General features: G+C 48.4%; 1 long non-coding RNA gene across 2 annotated transcripts; it reads right to left on the bottom strand.

Moving 5' to 3' along the window:
• Positions 1-704: 704 nt before the first annotated feature.
• Positions 705-10,860, bottom strand: LOC113918542. 2 transcript variants are annotated; one of them, XR_004819549.1, is made up of 3 exons: positions 10,570-10,860; positions 8,848-8,963; positions 705-960 (listed from the first exon to the last, which is right to left on the bottom strand). It is a non-coding gene; the product is annotated as an uncharacterized LOC113918542 (long non-coding RNA). The 2 variants fall into 2 exon arrangements; XR_003518606.1 differs by lacking the exon at positions 10,570-10,860 and adding an exon at positions 9,047-9,156.
• Between the last annotated feature and the right edge of the window lie 3,303 nt (positions 10,861-14,163).

Raw genomic sequence — 14,163 nt, 5'->3', positions numbered from 1 at the left:
TCATGCAGCTCTTACAAGGAACCAGATTTGGGCAAAAACCAGAAAAGCCTGTGTCTCTCTCCTTTACTCCCACAGCATGCCCCCTGCCAGGGACCAAAGGCTCTTGGGAGCAGCTGGACTGTGTACAAACAGGGAAGGAACAGTGGAAAATGCATCCAATGGTCCCCACCCTCACCATTTCATCCCCTGCCTAGTTGTCTTGTGGATACTTGGCTTTCCCAGTGCGGTCTGGGAAGACTTAGAAAGTTTCCTTCCAGAGCCCCAGGAAGCCAAGAACGGGAGCTGCCCCAGGCCATTTCTGTCCCTGGGTCTCCTTTCAAAGGATTTCTGGATAGATGAGAGAGATTGTGGTTTGTGGGCAGTCAGGAGAGAAGGCCTATCGTTTCAGATTTCTGGCTTGGCTCAAAGATTCAAACTCTAATTCCCAGACTAGACGCCTCAATCCACTGGGAGTAAAGGCCGTCTGTTCAAAGAATGGCCACCATAGTTGTTGCTTCCACTGCCTTTGCTCAGATACCCTTACCTGCTTTCCGTAGCAGGTCTCTGCCCCAGCCAGACTAGTGTGGAAATCAGGAAGTTTGGGTTACAAATGACAGAAACAGATGACAAACTAGCCCACCCCTCAAAAGAGAGGAAGTTTATAAGTTCACAGATCTAAAAAGTCTGGAGGGAAAATCCAGTTACTCAAACATTGTCATCAGGAATGTGACTCTCTCCATCTTTGGCTCTGGTTTCTCCTGCATGGGCTTTATTCTCAGGCAAGTTCTTCCTTTACAATGGCAAAGATCTGGCATACATCCTCCCAGCTTGGTAGCTACAGTGGAAATACAGCACTCCTTTTCCACAGATGAGGCAAAAATACCAGGAAAGGCTCTCATTGGCTTAGGTTAATTCACACATCCATATTGAGAATCAATCCCACTGGAAAGACGTGGTTTGAGATTGTGTGAAGGATGGATCCTGGGAGGAGAAAAGGAAAGGATTTGCAACTAGAATTAAATGTGCCAGGCAGGCAAAATCACTGGGTGCCACCTCCTCCAGCTGCCTGTGCCCATGTCCATGCTTTGTTCACATGTTTCCCTTTCTGGAATGTTGTCTTTCCCAGGCTTACTGTTTCCCTTCCCCTAATCCTCACCTCCCCTGGAAAACTTCCCTGGCCTTCCAGCCCACACAGACCTCCCCCTTGGAATTCCCTGTGTGTCGGTGGTCTATATATTTGATTTTACTTTAAAATGAATATAACTTGAGGTGCCTGGGTGGCTCAGTCGTTAAGCATCTGCCTTTGGCTCAGGTCATGATCCCAGGGTCCTGGGATCGAGCCCACATCGCTCCCTCCTCGGCGGGAAGCCTGCTTCTCCCTCTCCCACTCCCCCTGCTTGTGTTCCCTCTCTCGCTGTGTCCCTCTCTGTCAAATAAAGAAATAAAATCTTTAAAAATAAATAAATAAATAAAATGAATATAATTTGATTGCTTTCTTCTGATTATATGATAATAATATTTGTTCCCCAGGCAAATCAAAATATAAAGATGAAATCCCATTACCCATAAAGGCTTCTCAGGGGGAGAGACACTGTGCCCGAGTCTGAGATTTGAGTAGAAATGAGGCAGGAGTGGATGGAGCAGAGCCAGGAGTGTTTCAGGGTAGGGAACCAGCTCATACAAAGACTAAAGAAGTTTGAGGAAGTGAAAGCAGCTCAGCGAGCAGGAATGGAGTGAGAGAGGGTAGGAGAGAAGGTTGGCACGTGAGGGCCATGGCAAGAAGGGTGGCTTTTATTCTGCATGAGATGTGAAGCTCCTGGAGGACTTTAATCAGGGAGGCTGGTGTCTGGGACAGTTCCCTTGGCTATGGAGTGGGGAAGGCAGCAGGACAAGTTTGAAACTTGGAAGGCTGGTGTGGTCACCCAGGCTAGAGATGATGCTTGTTCTGCCCAAGGTAGCCGCTTTGGAGAGAGAGAAAGAAGTGGGTGGATTGGGGTGGGGGGTGAAATGTTGGGCGATATCTACATTTCTGGCTTGAGCAGCTGTGTGGATGGAGTTCATTTACTGCCATGGGAAGATGGGAAGTAAGAGACATTCTCTCTAGATGGACACCCAAAATAGATTTGTACTCAAACGTTACATAAGTTGCATGAATTGCTTTGATTAGTGCTCTTTTCTCAACTGAGCATCTTTTCCATATCAATAATATTTCTTTATAGCATCCTTGGCAATGCCCGTGTACTATTCTATATGATGTACTATAAGTTTTTTAAAGGCCCCCATGGAGGGACACTTAAGTTGTTTCTGGACCGCCCATTTAGAACTTGATTAGCTGTCAACTTACTTTGTTTTTCAAGTCATTTGTCGCTTTATCTCATCTGCAACTTTCCCAGGCCCAGGGGCCGCACCCTCTCTCTGCTTCTTCCTCCGGTGTCTGGTGTTTTGGCCACTAGGTGGTGGTGGTGCATAGTATCTCCTGGTGGTTCCTGACCACCCCAGTCTCCCTGCCGGGAGCTCCAGAAAAAGGCACCCAACCTCCCAACGGGGGCAGTGGCTTCTGAAATGTGGTATCCAAACTGCTGGTGGTGCCTGAGATGGTTTGAGGGGGTGCTGGGACCTACATTACCAAAGCTTATTTCCTTGTTTTTAGGAAAACAGTAGTTTATCCCTCAAATTCGTGATTTCACAAATACCATTATTATTTAGAATAGGGTTAAAAGAAAAAAAATTTTAATTTAACTTAAGTTTTAAATTTAAAGAAAACTCATAGTGCAGGTAGTACACAGATAAGTCATTGGCTTCATTACAAATCATGGGTCTAGTTGTGAAGCGATGATGGATTCATAAAATCTTAGAATAACTGAATTTAAAAGTTTGCACCCTAGAAAACATCAGATCTTAAGCTCTTGGAGCCCTGGAAGTAGAGTCTGTGAGCCGCAGTATCTTTGGTTGGATTTTCAAAAATACCATGGAAAGACAATATTTAATAAGATAATCATACGATCCTTAGAATCCATGAGAACTTAGGATCTGAGCATCTTGGAAGATTAGACATAAGGGATCCTAGGCTCCCAGAGAACAAGTGTGAAGAGGTCTGCCTCAGGTCTCTTCTTGGGCAGAGGGGGAAATTGCAGTCCAGAAAGAGAGACTGAGTGACATGCAGGAAGCCCTGCTGAATGGTGGCCCTCAAGGCTCTGACCCTCTTAACTCCCACCTCTGTCTCACCCTTCCCTGGTGACCATAGATCTTCCTCTGACCCATGATGCTCAGGGCTTCCAACTATGGGGCCCCACCCAGGGATGATTTTCACACCCTCTCTTTCTTTTCTCTTTATCAACACTTACTTATCCAGCCTCCTTCCCAGGAGCTCCTTCTCTATGCTAGCTAATCGGATGGGTCCATTCATCCATGCCACCTCAAGGGAGTAATTTATGCAAACACGTGTCCTTTCTCAAAAGTAACGTGTGTTTCCTACAGACTGTGGCAATCTCCAGTGTGGGGCTGATGGTGGAATTTGAAGCAGTATGGCCGGCCAATGAGAACAGTATCTTGAGGGTCTGGTGTCTTTGGGTGTCCTTCAAATCATCACCTACTTAGAGCCTCAATTTTTGCTCTTTATTCCCACCCAAAAATGACGAGACTGGATTTGGGATTGCAGATTGTACACCCAGGGAAAACTCTTGCTGTTATGCCGTTCCAGATCTCAATGTTCAGGGGCCCAACTGGAGATCACACTTTTTAGCTTCTAGAATTCTGAACTTTTATAAATCCTTCCCATCTTTCAAGACTCAGCTCAGGTGTCACTTTCTCTGGGAAAATTTCCAGGATGATTCTCCCCATAGAGCTGAACATCTTTCAAGGGCTTTGTGTTGGTACCCCACATTCGTCTCTCAGCTATATATTCCAAACTGTGTTCACATTAATCCCCATGGAATGATTAATCCCCAATGCCCTTCTAATGTCTTAGAATTATAACCCATACTTTGTCAACTCAAGGGTCCAGAGGGGTCAGTTCAAAATGCTGGGACTGCAGAAAACCACAGGATTTATCAGAGTGATTTCTCTTCACCCCAGCTAGTGAGGCCATCTGGGAATGAGGGCCCAACATTATCAAACTTCATGGTTTTTCTGATAATCTGGATTTTTAATAAAGTTAGAGCATCTTTTTTTTTTTTTTTTTTTTTAGAGAGAGAGCATGAGAGGGAGGATGGTCAGAAGGAGAAGCAGACTCCCCGCCGAGCAGAGAGCCCTATGTGGGGATCGATCCCGGGACTCCAGGATCATGACCCAAGCTGAAGGCGTCGTCCAACCAACTGAGCCACCCAGGCGCCCTAAAGTTAGAGCATCTTGAACCCACATTATTGAAGTTATGTTGCAGAAGTCAAGTGTGTCAGTTTGAAAGCACGACTCCCAAATTCTTTGACACTCCTTCCATTAAGATGCAAGGTGTAACATAGGCCCTCCTTTCCCTAGAATTTGGACACTTTAGTCGCTTGACCAATAGAGTGTGGCAGAAGTGACCCTGTGCCAATTTCTGGGACACTGGTTCTTGGAACCCAGCGGCCCTGAGGAAATCCAAGCAGCCCGTGAAGAGGCCCTTTGGAGAAGAACCAAGACCCCACCCTCATCCCCAGCTGAGCTGCCCCCAACAGCCATGTGTGTGTCGTCTTGGAAATGGGTCTTCCAGTCGAGCGGCCCCAGGGGATACCATGTGGAGCAGAGACCAGCTCTCCACGCCCCCCCACCCCCCCGACCCCCGGCTCCCAAGCTCAGCTAGAATTGCAGATTCCCGAGCAAAATAAAGAATTGGCTTTTTAAAAAGCTACTAAGTATTGGGGTTGCTTGTTACATAGCAATAAATAACTGGAACATGGAGGGAACTGGGTTCAAGTCCTGGCTCCCTTGGTCACTGACTCTAGGATCTCAAATCTTTTCCCTCCCTGGACTTCAGTTTCCTCATTTAAGAAGTGAAGCTTTGGTGTGCCCTCAAGCATTAGTGAGGACATGCAATCTCTCACATGCAGCTATGCAGACTGCGGAGTAGCATCACCACCTGGGAAAGCAGAGGGCATCATCTAGGGAAGCCAAGATGCTCAGACACTGTGCCCAGCCATTGCGCCCCCGGATCCACATTTGCACGCAGGACAGCTGATTTGTGAGGGCAAGCAACTGGAAATGGCCTAGCCGTCCACAAGTGGGACAAGGGCTCATGAACCACAGTTTATTTAGAGGCTGCCAGTGAATGGATTCGAGCTCTGTGGAGCAGTGCGGGGCAGCCTCGCTAACTCGAGGCTGAGTCAAAAACACAAGGTGCAGAGTGACTCACACAGTGTAGCCTCATTTACATAGTTTGATAACAAGCAAACACCAGGAGAGATGCAGATGTATGTGTGAAAGCAATGTGGAAAGGTTACACTCCAGATTCAGGGGGCGATCTCCTTTGGGAGGGAGGGAGAGAAACGCAATCAGTGAGAGGTAGCCCAGGGGCTCCTACTCTATCTCCTTGTGACCCTTGAAGACGAAGGAGCAGGAGGAAGAGGAGAAACAGCAACACGTTAGAATTTGATAGAGCTGAACAAGGAATCCACGGGCATTTGTTATATTATTTTTAGCACTTTTCTTTGTGTTTGAAATATTCCATAATTTAAAAGAGCAGCATTCACAATGAAGGGTTGAGGCCGATGATGACTGAAGGCTCTTCCAGTTTGAGTCACCCAGAAGCTTATGGCAGTCATAGATGGGGCATCCGTGTCCCCTACTCTGTCCGGCACACGATGGCTCCAGATCACATCTCCCAACCTTAGAACTGACTAACTAGTATGGGATTCTGACCATGGCTACTTCTAGTGTGCGCTACTTCTAGTGTGCGTGCACGTGTGGTGTCTGTGTGTGTGTGTGTGTGTGTGTGTGTGTGTGTGTGTGTACGCGCGCGCACGCATGCCCCAGAGAGTTTCCCATCCTCCCACCCACCTCCCAGTCACGAGGCCCCTCTTCCCTCTACATATTCCCTTCCGGGGCTATGCAAGAAGCTGCCCATGTGACAATGCTGGTTCAGTGAACTGAGGAGCCTGGATCCCTGCGTGGTTCCCCTGGCTCCCTTGACTAATTGCTGTGTAACCTTGGGTTTTCGATTCCTCATTTGCAAAGTATGTATGCGGTATGTCCATCATTCTCAAGTTTTCTTCTGGACTCTGGCATCCTCTTAATCTCTGTGCCCTAGACAGCCACCCCCACCAATGAGACACTGATATATAACAACTGTAGCCACTGTTTATTGAGCACCTGATATGTGGTTATCTCATTGAATCCCCACAACAGGCCTCTGATGACTCTGACAGATGAGGAACCTGAAGGTCAGAGAGGCCCTGTAGTTTTACCCCTGGAAATGTAGTGGAGATGCAGTGGAACTGGAGCTTTTAGGAGTAGAGGGAAGAGGGCTGCCTTTGCATTGGCCTCTGCCCACCCAGCCTTCCAGTCACCCTGACCACAGTTCCTCCCACTCAGCCCCCAGGCTCTGGATCCCCACCAATGCCTGAATCCTTCTCCAGAAAGGTTTGGCTGGACAGAACTCTCGCCAGATGGACTTTGGCTGGTCGGGAGTTCTGGGAGCTAGGCCTGGGGAGGCTGGGGGCAACCAGTGGAGGCCCTGAGATCCCACGCACGCCAGACCCCTCAGCACCAGGGCTGCCGACAGTCTGGTCCCAGGGGTAGGAGCACTGGGCAGAAGGGCCTGCATGCTGCACAAGCCGCCTCACCCATCCCCTCCCCTGTAACATGACAGTACAGCTCACATCTGTCAGGCACCAGAAGCCAGCACCCCTGTGGGAGTCTTACCCATAGTAATTAACTGCATCCTCTCAACAGTCCTACCAGATCAGTTCTGTGGTTACCCCCATTTTACAGATGCACAAGCTGAGGCACAGAGAGGTTAGGTAACTTCCTCAGGCCACACAGCCAGGGAACTACAGAGGCAGAATTTAATCCCAGGAATTGTGTCCTGGAGTCTACACCCTAAAGTACATGACACAGCCCTGTCCTCACAGCAGCCGGGCCTGAGAGGCTGGACTCTAACCATCCTCCTGATGCAGATGAAGAAGATGAGGCTGAGAGTTGGCTCAAGGCTCAAGTCTCATTGCGGGTCATGAGTGGAGTCTGGAGCGGAAGCCTGGCTGCTAAGAGGGTATGGGTAGGGAAGGAGGAATTAGAGGCCAGGGGTACTGGGGTAAAGGAGTGGTCCCGTCCTTCTGGGGAGCTCTCCCTCACTGCAGTGCTCCCCAGCCCCTCCTACCTGCCATTCCCCCCTCCCTCCACACAGAATAGGGGGAGCCTGGAAGTGACAGCAAACCTGGCACCAGGTTGAGAAGTCTGCTTTGTAAGACCACTAGCTCCCAGTAGGGTCCTACTACAACATTCCGGCTCTTGCCTTGTCAGCCACTTTAAGGCAGCATGGCCCAGAAGAGAGAGAACTCAAATCCCAGCCCCACCATTTCCTGGCTGTGTGATCTTGGGCATGTTGCTTGGCCTCTCTGGGCCTTAGTTTCCTCCTTCATGAAGTAGAACGCACCTCTCTTGAGTCATTGGGTCACGGAGGAAGCCTTTTGAGATTGTCAGGGAAACAGCTGGCTAGGTAGGGCTTTGCTTTATCTCGGCTAGAGCCGCAAAGCTGAGAATAACAGAGGACAAGCACACCCACAGTCTAAGGAGAGGTGTAAGGGAACCTTCTACAAAGTAGAATTCCCCCATCCTCCACCTACAGTCTCAGATCAAGGAGAGAGCTTGGAAGAGTAAGGTTGGAGGCTGCAGGTTGGAGCATCCCCCATCTCATGCTAAGCCAGGCAACAGGCCCTGATTTCAGAACCTCCAGAGGACCAGGGAGTACCTGGGTAGAGACCTCTGGGAGAACGTGACCAGTTACCCCTGGAGCATGAGGGGCGCAGGACTGAGGCTCAGCCCCCGCCTGGGCTAATCTAAAGGGATCCAAAGGCTACCAGCACAGGCAGCATAGAGAGAGGCAGTTTGGAGGCAAGTGGGTTAAGAGGGGGCTGGGAATATGGCCAAGCCAGGCTTGTCCTCAGCAGCCCATCCAAAGAGAATTGGGATGAGGGGAATTTAGTAGAAGTGGATTGTGTGGGGTGTCCAATGAAGGCAGTTGCCAAGGGGCCTTACGAGTGACCATGCCAGTGTGGGGTGGGGGGGGTTCCTAAGAACACACGAAACACCCCTGAGAGCGAGCACCTCTGTGGGGGCAACTGCCCAGAGAAAGCCAGATGCCAGGTGACGGCAGCACTGGCCGAGGTCCCTTTCTGCCCCCCTGTGCACCCCCCCACTTTCAAGGAGCCAGGACTGGCCTGCAGGACTCACCATCAGGCCCCAGCTGGACAGTGATGCGGGTCTCCATTTGGATATAAAACCCAAATGTTGATTTAATTTTGACCAGCTGGACTTCCTAAAATACCTAAAATGAGACCTCTAATGACCCCTGGAAGTGACCAGAAAGGCTACAAGGTCTGCCGGACGTTGTTGAGGGGTGGGGAAAGACCTCTAACAGACCTCCTTTGAAAGCCCTGAGGACAGAGTAGAATGGCTTCGGCTCGCCCCCTTGCCCTCGCCCAGTCCTCCTTCAGCTCCCTGGCCCATCGGCTGAAGCCCCTGCCTGGCATCGTGGGGCCCACTGTGAGAGCAGGCTTCCCCTGACCTGGGGGGACGCTCACTCCCTGCCAGGGGTGACGCATGAGAAATTCGTGGCCCGCCCATTCCCACGGTGGCCTCCCAGGAAGTCATGAGAACGTTGACCTCTTCACACCCATGAGATGGCCTGCCTGTCATCTGAGCCCACCACACCCTCAGCAGGTAACCGGCACTGCTTACATCCACTCACTGCGGGAGGAGACCCAGGCTCGGCGAGGTCCATCTCGGGTCAACCACTTCAGTCCAGTAAGAGGCCAGTCCACATTCCTTCGGTTTGCTTGCTTGGTTGTTTTTAACTGTGTGAAAACATACATAACATAAAATTTACCATTTTAACCATTTCTAAGCGTGCCGTTCAGTGGCAAAAGTATATTCACACCATTGTGGAATCTTCCCCATGACCCGTCTCCAGAACATTTTCATCTTCCCAGACTGAAATTCCATCCCCATTAAACACTAACTCCCCATTCCCTCCTCACTCCAGCCCCTGGCGGCCACCATGCTGCCGTCTGTCTCTGGCAGTTTGACTATGTGTGGTACCTCACAAAAGTGGAATCCTACAGTATGTGTCCTTTTGTGACTGTGACCGGCTTATCTCATTGAGCACCATGTCCTCAGGGTTCATCCATGTGGTAGCATGTGACAGAATCGCCTCCCTTTTAAAGGCTGAATAATATTCCAGTATATGTATATGCCACATTTTGTTTATCCATTCATCCATCAATGGACACTTGGGCTGCTTCTACCTTTTGGCTACTGAATAATGGTGTTAGGACAACGGGTACAAATATCTCTTTGAGACACTGCTTTCAATTCTTTGGGGTATCTACCCAGAAGTGGAACCGCTAGATCCTATGATAATTCTATTCTTAGTTTCTTGAGGAGCCGCCATACTGTTTTCCACAGCGGCTGCGCCACGTCACCTGCCCACCAGCAATGCACGTGCGTTCCAATGTCTCCACAGCCTTCCAACAGTTGTCATTTGTTTTTGATGACAGCCACGCTCAGGGGCCTGAGGTGGTATCTCACCGTGGTTTTGATTTGCATTTCCCTGATGTCCAGTGATGTTGAACATCATTTCAAATACTTCCTGGCCATTTGAATGTCTTCTTTGGAGACTTATCTATTAAGATAAGTCTTTGCTTACTTTTTAATCTGGCTAGTTTTTGTGGAGTTGTTGTTGATTGTAGGTGTTCCTTCTGTGTCCTGGGTATAAACCTCTATCATATATGCAATTCACAAATACTCCCATTCTGTAGGTTGCTGTCCTTTTGTTTTTTTTCTAATAAACCTTTTTGATTATAGTACAACATGCATACAGAAACATGCTCAAAACACAAGGATACAGCTCGATGAGTTGTCATAAAATGAGCACACCTGTGTGACTGCAAGTCCCGTTTCATTCCCCCCACCCCAGTCCCTTCCCTTCCCTTTCCTGGGCCATGATCCCAACTTCTAATACCATAGATTAGTTTTGCCTATTTTTAAACTAATGAATGGAATATTATAGCATGTAATTTTTTCCCTTGGCTTCTTTTGCTCTTCACTCTTGGAGTTTTTCATCCTTGCATATCACTGTAATTTGGTCTCATTCGTTGCTGTATAATCTTCCCCGGATGGGTCCGCCCGCAATTACCCTTTCACCTGTTGATGGACATTTGGGCTATCCTGCCAACTTTCTGGAGCCACTGCTAATGAGGCATCCTCTACCTGTGCCTGCCGGGACCTCCAAGCAGGCTCTGGGAGGAGGGCATGACTATGCTCCCCGTCTGCAGGGAGGGAAGGGAGGGTGCGAGGAGAGACTGGGACCACCTGCCAAGGCCAGAGCTGGGCTTCTGCCCAAGACTGACCAGCCTGCCCCAGCTGAGGCCTGCGCACACCCTCTTTCACCGTCTCCTTTACCTCACACGCTGTCTGTCATCTGCCTGCCCTTCCCTGGCGAGCTCCGTGAGGAAGTTCAGTGTCCAGGCGTGCTGCCTGCCTGACTCCACACCACCTCCCTCTTTCCGCCAGCCTCAGAGGCCGCCAGGCTGGAGGGCCTTCCTCTTCCTCGACCCTAGGCCAGCACGGGGCCTGGCCCAGCATCTGTCGTGTGGGATTCTGGTCAGGAGATCCAAGGTAGAAATCAGTGTAGTTTGGGCCAGAAGCCCTGGCTGTGACAGTGCTGCCGACACCCTATGGGACCTTGGCCAAGTCACTTCACCTCCCTGCCTCGGTCCCTCCTTTGTACAGTGATGCGGTCGTGAGGTTATATAAGTTAGTGCCCGAGAAGTGCTTGACTACGTGCCTGGGGAAGTGTCCACTGTCCTGGTGGCTCTGTTTATGACCTCTGTTCGCTGTTGTCATGGAGACGCAGGAGGCACCCATCCCCGGGCCCTGCCCCCTAGAGCTGGGTGTCCTCCCTGCCCTATCAATTACTCTTTTGTGTTTCTAGTCTCCTTCAAGCTTAGTGAAATATCGCCTTTCTGATAACATCTTCGTCCCCAGGACATTGCCCCTCTCCCTTGTAGACTGGCGCTTTGAGGATCTCTGAGCCAAACAGATGGCTCCTCTGTTTCCCCAGGGCCTTAGGTCCAACTCTTAGCCTTTCAAAAGATTAAATAAAAAGTTTTAAAAGGTGATAGATGTCTTCAATATAATTTGAAAGTCTCAAGAGGAAAGCTGAAAAAAATCAGGCTTCCACTCACTTTCTCTCACCCCTGGGCCCCTGCCACACAGTCCCCTCCTTTGTATATGTTTCCAGAAAGATTCTGTCAGACAGGACTTACTCCTGCATTTATATTTCACACGAATGGGACTTTCTCCACACACATTCTTCACCTTGCTATTATTTTCTTTTTTTTACAGCAAAAAAAGCAAAGCAGCCCCAAACCATTATTACTTTTTAATTTTTTATTTTGAAATAGTTTAAGACTCACAGAAGTTGCAAAAATAGTACAGAGAGTTCCCATGGACCTTTCACCCAGCTTCTCCCAGCTCCCTGCCCCCACCCACCCCGTGATAACATCTTACATAATCATAGTGCATTGTCAAGACCAGGAAATTGACCTTGGTACAATAGTATTAACTCAAAATCAGACCTTATTTGGGTTTCACCAGTTTTTACATGCAATAATTGTTTTGTTTCGTTTTCCGGGGAATAGTTCTGTGAAATGTTATCACATGGATAGATTTTGTAACCATCAGGATATAGAGTTGTTCCAGTCACCAAAAGAGACTCCCTCATGCAAACACTTTATAATCACGCCCTTCCCCAACCCTTTCCCCTAGCAACCACCACTCCCTTATCCATCACCAGAACTGTTACTTGACAGCGTTGTATAAATGGAATCACACACTGTGTGAGCTTTTGGGATTGGCACTTTTTGCTCAGCATAATGCCCTTAAGATCAGTTTTATCTAACAATAACCCATTCCTTTGTATTACTCCGTAGTTTTCCGTTTAATGGATGCCCCACAGTTTGTGTATCCATTCACCTGTGGAAAGACATTGGGTTGTTTCCAGCTTAGGGCAATTACAAACCAAGCTACTATTAAAGTTCACATACAGGTTTTTGCATGAATCTGGCTTCCTTTTTCTAGGATAAGTACCCAGAAGTACAATTGCTGAGTTGTGTGGTAAGCGTATGCTTAACTGGATAAGAAACCGCCAAACCATTTTCCAGAGTGGCTGCACCTTGTTACATTCCCACCAGCAGTGTTTAAGAGTTCCAGCTGCGCTGTGTCCTTGTCAGATCTTGATACTGTTGGTATTTTTTTATGTCAGTCATTTGAATAGGTTTGCAGTGCTAGCCCCTCGGGGCTTCATTTGGCATTTCCCCAGTGGCTCATGATGGTGAACATGTTTTCTTGCGTTTATTTTCCATCCGTGGATCCTGTTTGGTGAACGTGTATCCTCCTTGTTGAACCGTCTTTTCAAATTTTTTGTCCATTTTCTAATTATTTGTTTTCTTACTACTGAGTTTAGAGTATTCTTTATATATTCTGGATACAAGTCCTTCTTAGAACAGAAGGTTAGCAAATACTTTCTCCTACTCTGCAGCTTGTCTTTCGTCCTCTTAAGCAGAGTCTGCAGAGCAAACATTTTTTTATTTTAATGAGATCCAATCTATCCATTTTGCTTTTTATGGACCGTGCCTTTGGCATCAGGTCTAGCCACCTTGCCTTTCACTTTAGTGTATCTTGCAGATAGTTCCCTTTCAGCATGTAAAGAGCTTCCTCGTTATGTTTTTGTGGCTGCAGGTAGGCCAACATACAAATAAAGCCTAACTTACTTCACCAGTGCCCTGTCAGGGGACCTAAGTGTTCAGACTTGGGTCGCTATGAACAGTGCCGCCAGCATACGCCCTTCTCACACCGTGGCTCCCACGTGCCCGTGGGATAGATTCCCAGAAGTGGGGTTGCTGGTCAGGGGGTTCAGGCATTTGTAATATCAATAGTACCTTCCCCTGGCCCTCCCACTGCAATGTCTGAATGGTTAACGATGCCCCCCTCCTCTTACCAACACAGGATTTTGTCTTTTTGGCCTTAACCAATCTGAGACGTGAAGAATCATTTCTCCAAATGGTTCTAGTTTAGCACTCTCTTTATGAGCTCTTAGGTTTTCCTTCCTGTGAATGTTCGGTTCTTTTGTGTGTACTTTCCTTCTAGGTTCCTGGTTTGATTGATTAGAAGCTCCCCCTTCACTTTCTGAATGGGATGGGCTGTGGGACACAGGAACTCTCTCCCAGACCAGTCCTCAGGTGCAGATGGGGCTGACACCTGGGTTCAGGCTTTGCTCCTTACCCGCTGCTGTGAGTCTCCTCCCGAGCGGGCTCAGGGTACCCATCCAGGAAATGGGGATAAGAATAGTACCTACACATAGGACTGTTAAGATTTCTGGAGTAAGTAGGCACAAGAGCCCGTAGAACAGTGCCTGGCACACAGTGGGTGCCATAGAGGTATTAGCTCTATAGTTAACACTAGTTAATAATACTGGATTATGTATTTGAAAATTGCTAAGAGAGTATATCTTAGAAGTTCTCATCACAAGAAAACAAATTGTAGCTCTATGTGGTGATGGATAGTAACTAGACTTATCATGGTGATCACTTTCCAACACATACACATACTGAACCATGTGGTACACCTGCAACTAATATAATGTTCTATGTCAATTATATCTCAATTTTTAAAAAAGACATGTTAGCTTTTTTATTATCATCTGTATGGAACATGACTGCAAATAGGTGCTTTCCTACAGCCCCCCTCCAAGTGGTCATCCAGCCTTCTCTGGACTCTCCCAGTGTCTGGGGGCTCTCTGCCTCCAGGACAGTTTTGTTCTAACTCAGAGGTTTGCAGACAGCCACCAGACGGCTCCACATTGCTATAGGAGCCCGTGCTTCCTAGTGCTGCCTGCAGCCTGTCGCCCTTGATTGCTCTGTCCCTGAGGAAGATCCCGCTGCCATCTCCCTTCTGCATGCCCAGTGCTGTGTCAGGGACAAGTCTGTCTGAAGC

This window comes from Zalophus californianus, chromosome 1 (assembly GCF_009762305.2).
Source record: "Zalophus californianus isolate mZalCal1 chromosome 1, mZalCal1.pri.v2, whole genome shotgun sequence".
Lineage (NCBI taxonomy): Eukaryota > Metazoa > Chordata > Mammalia > Carnivora > Otariidae > Zalophus > Zalophus californianus.
This window is presented reverse-complemented; position numbering and strand designations above follow the sequence as displayed.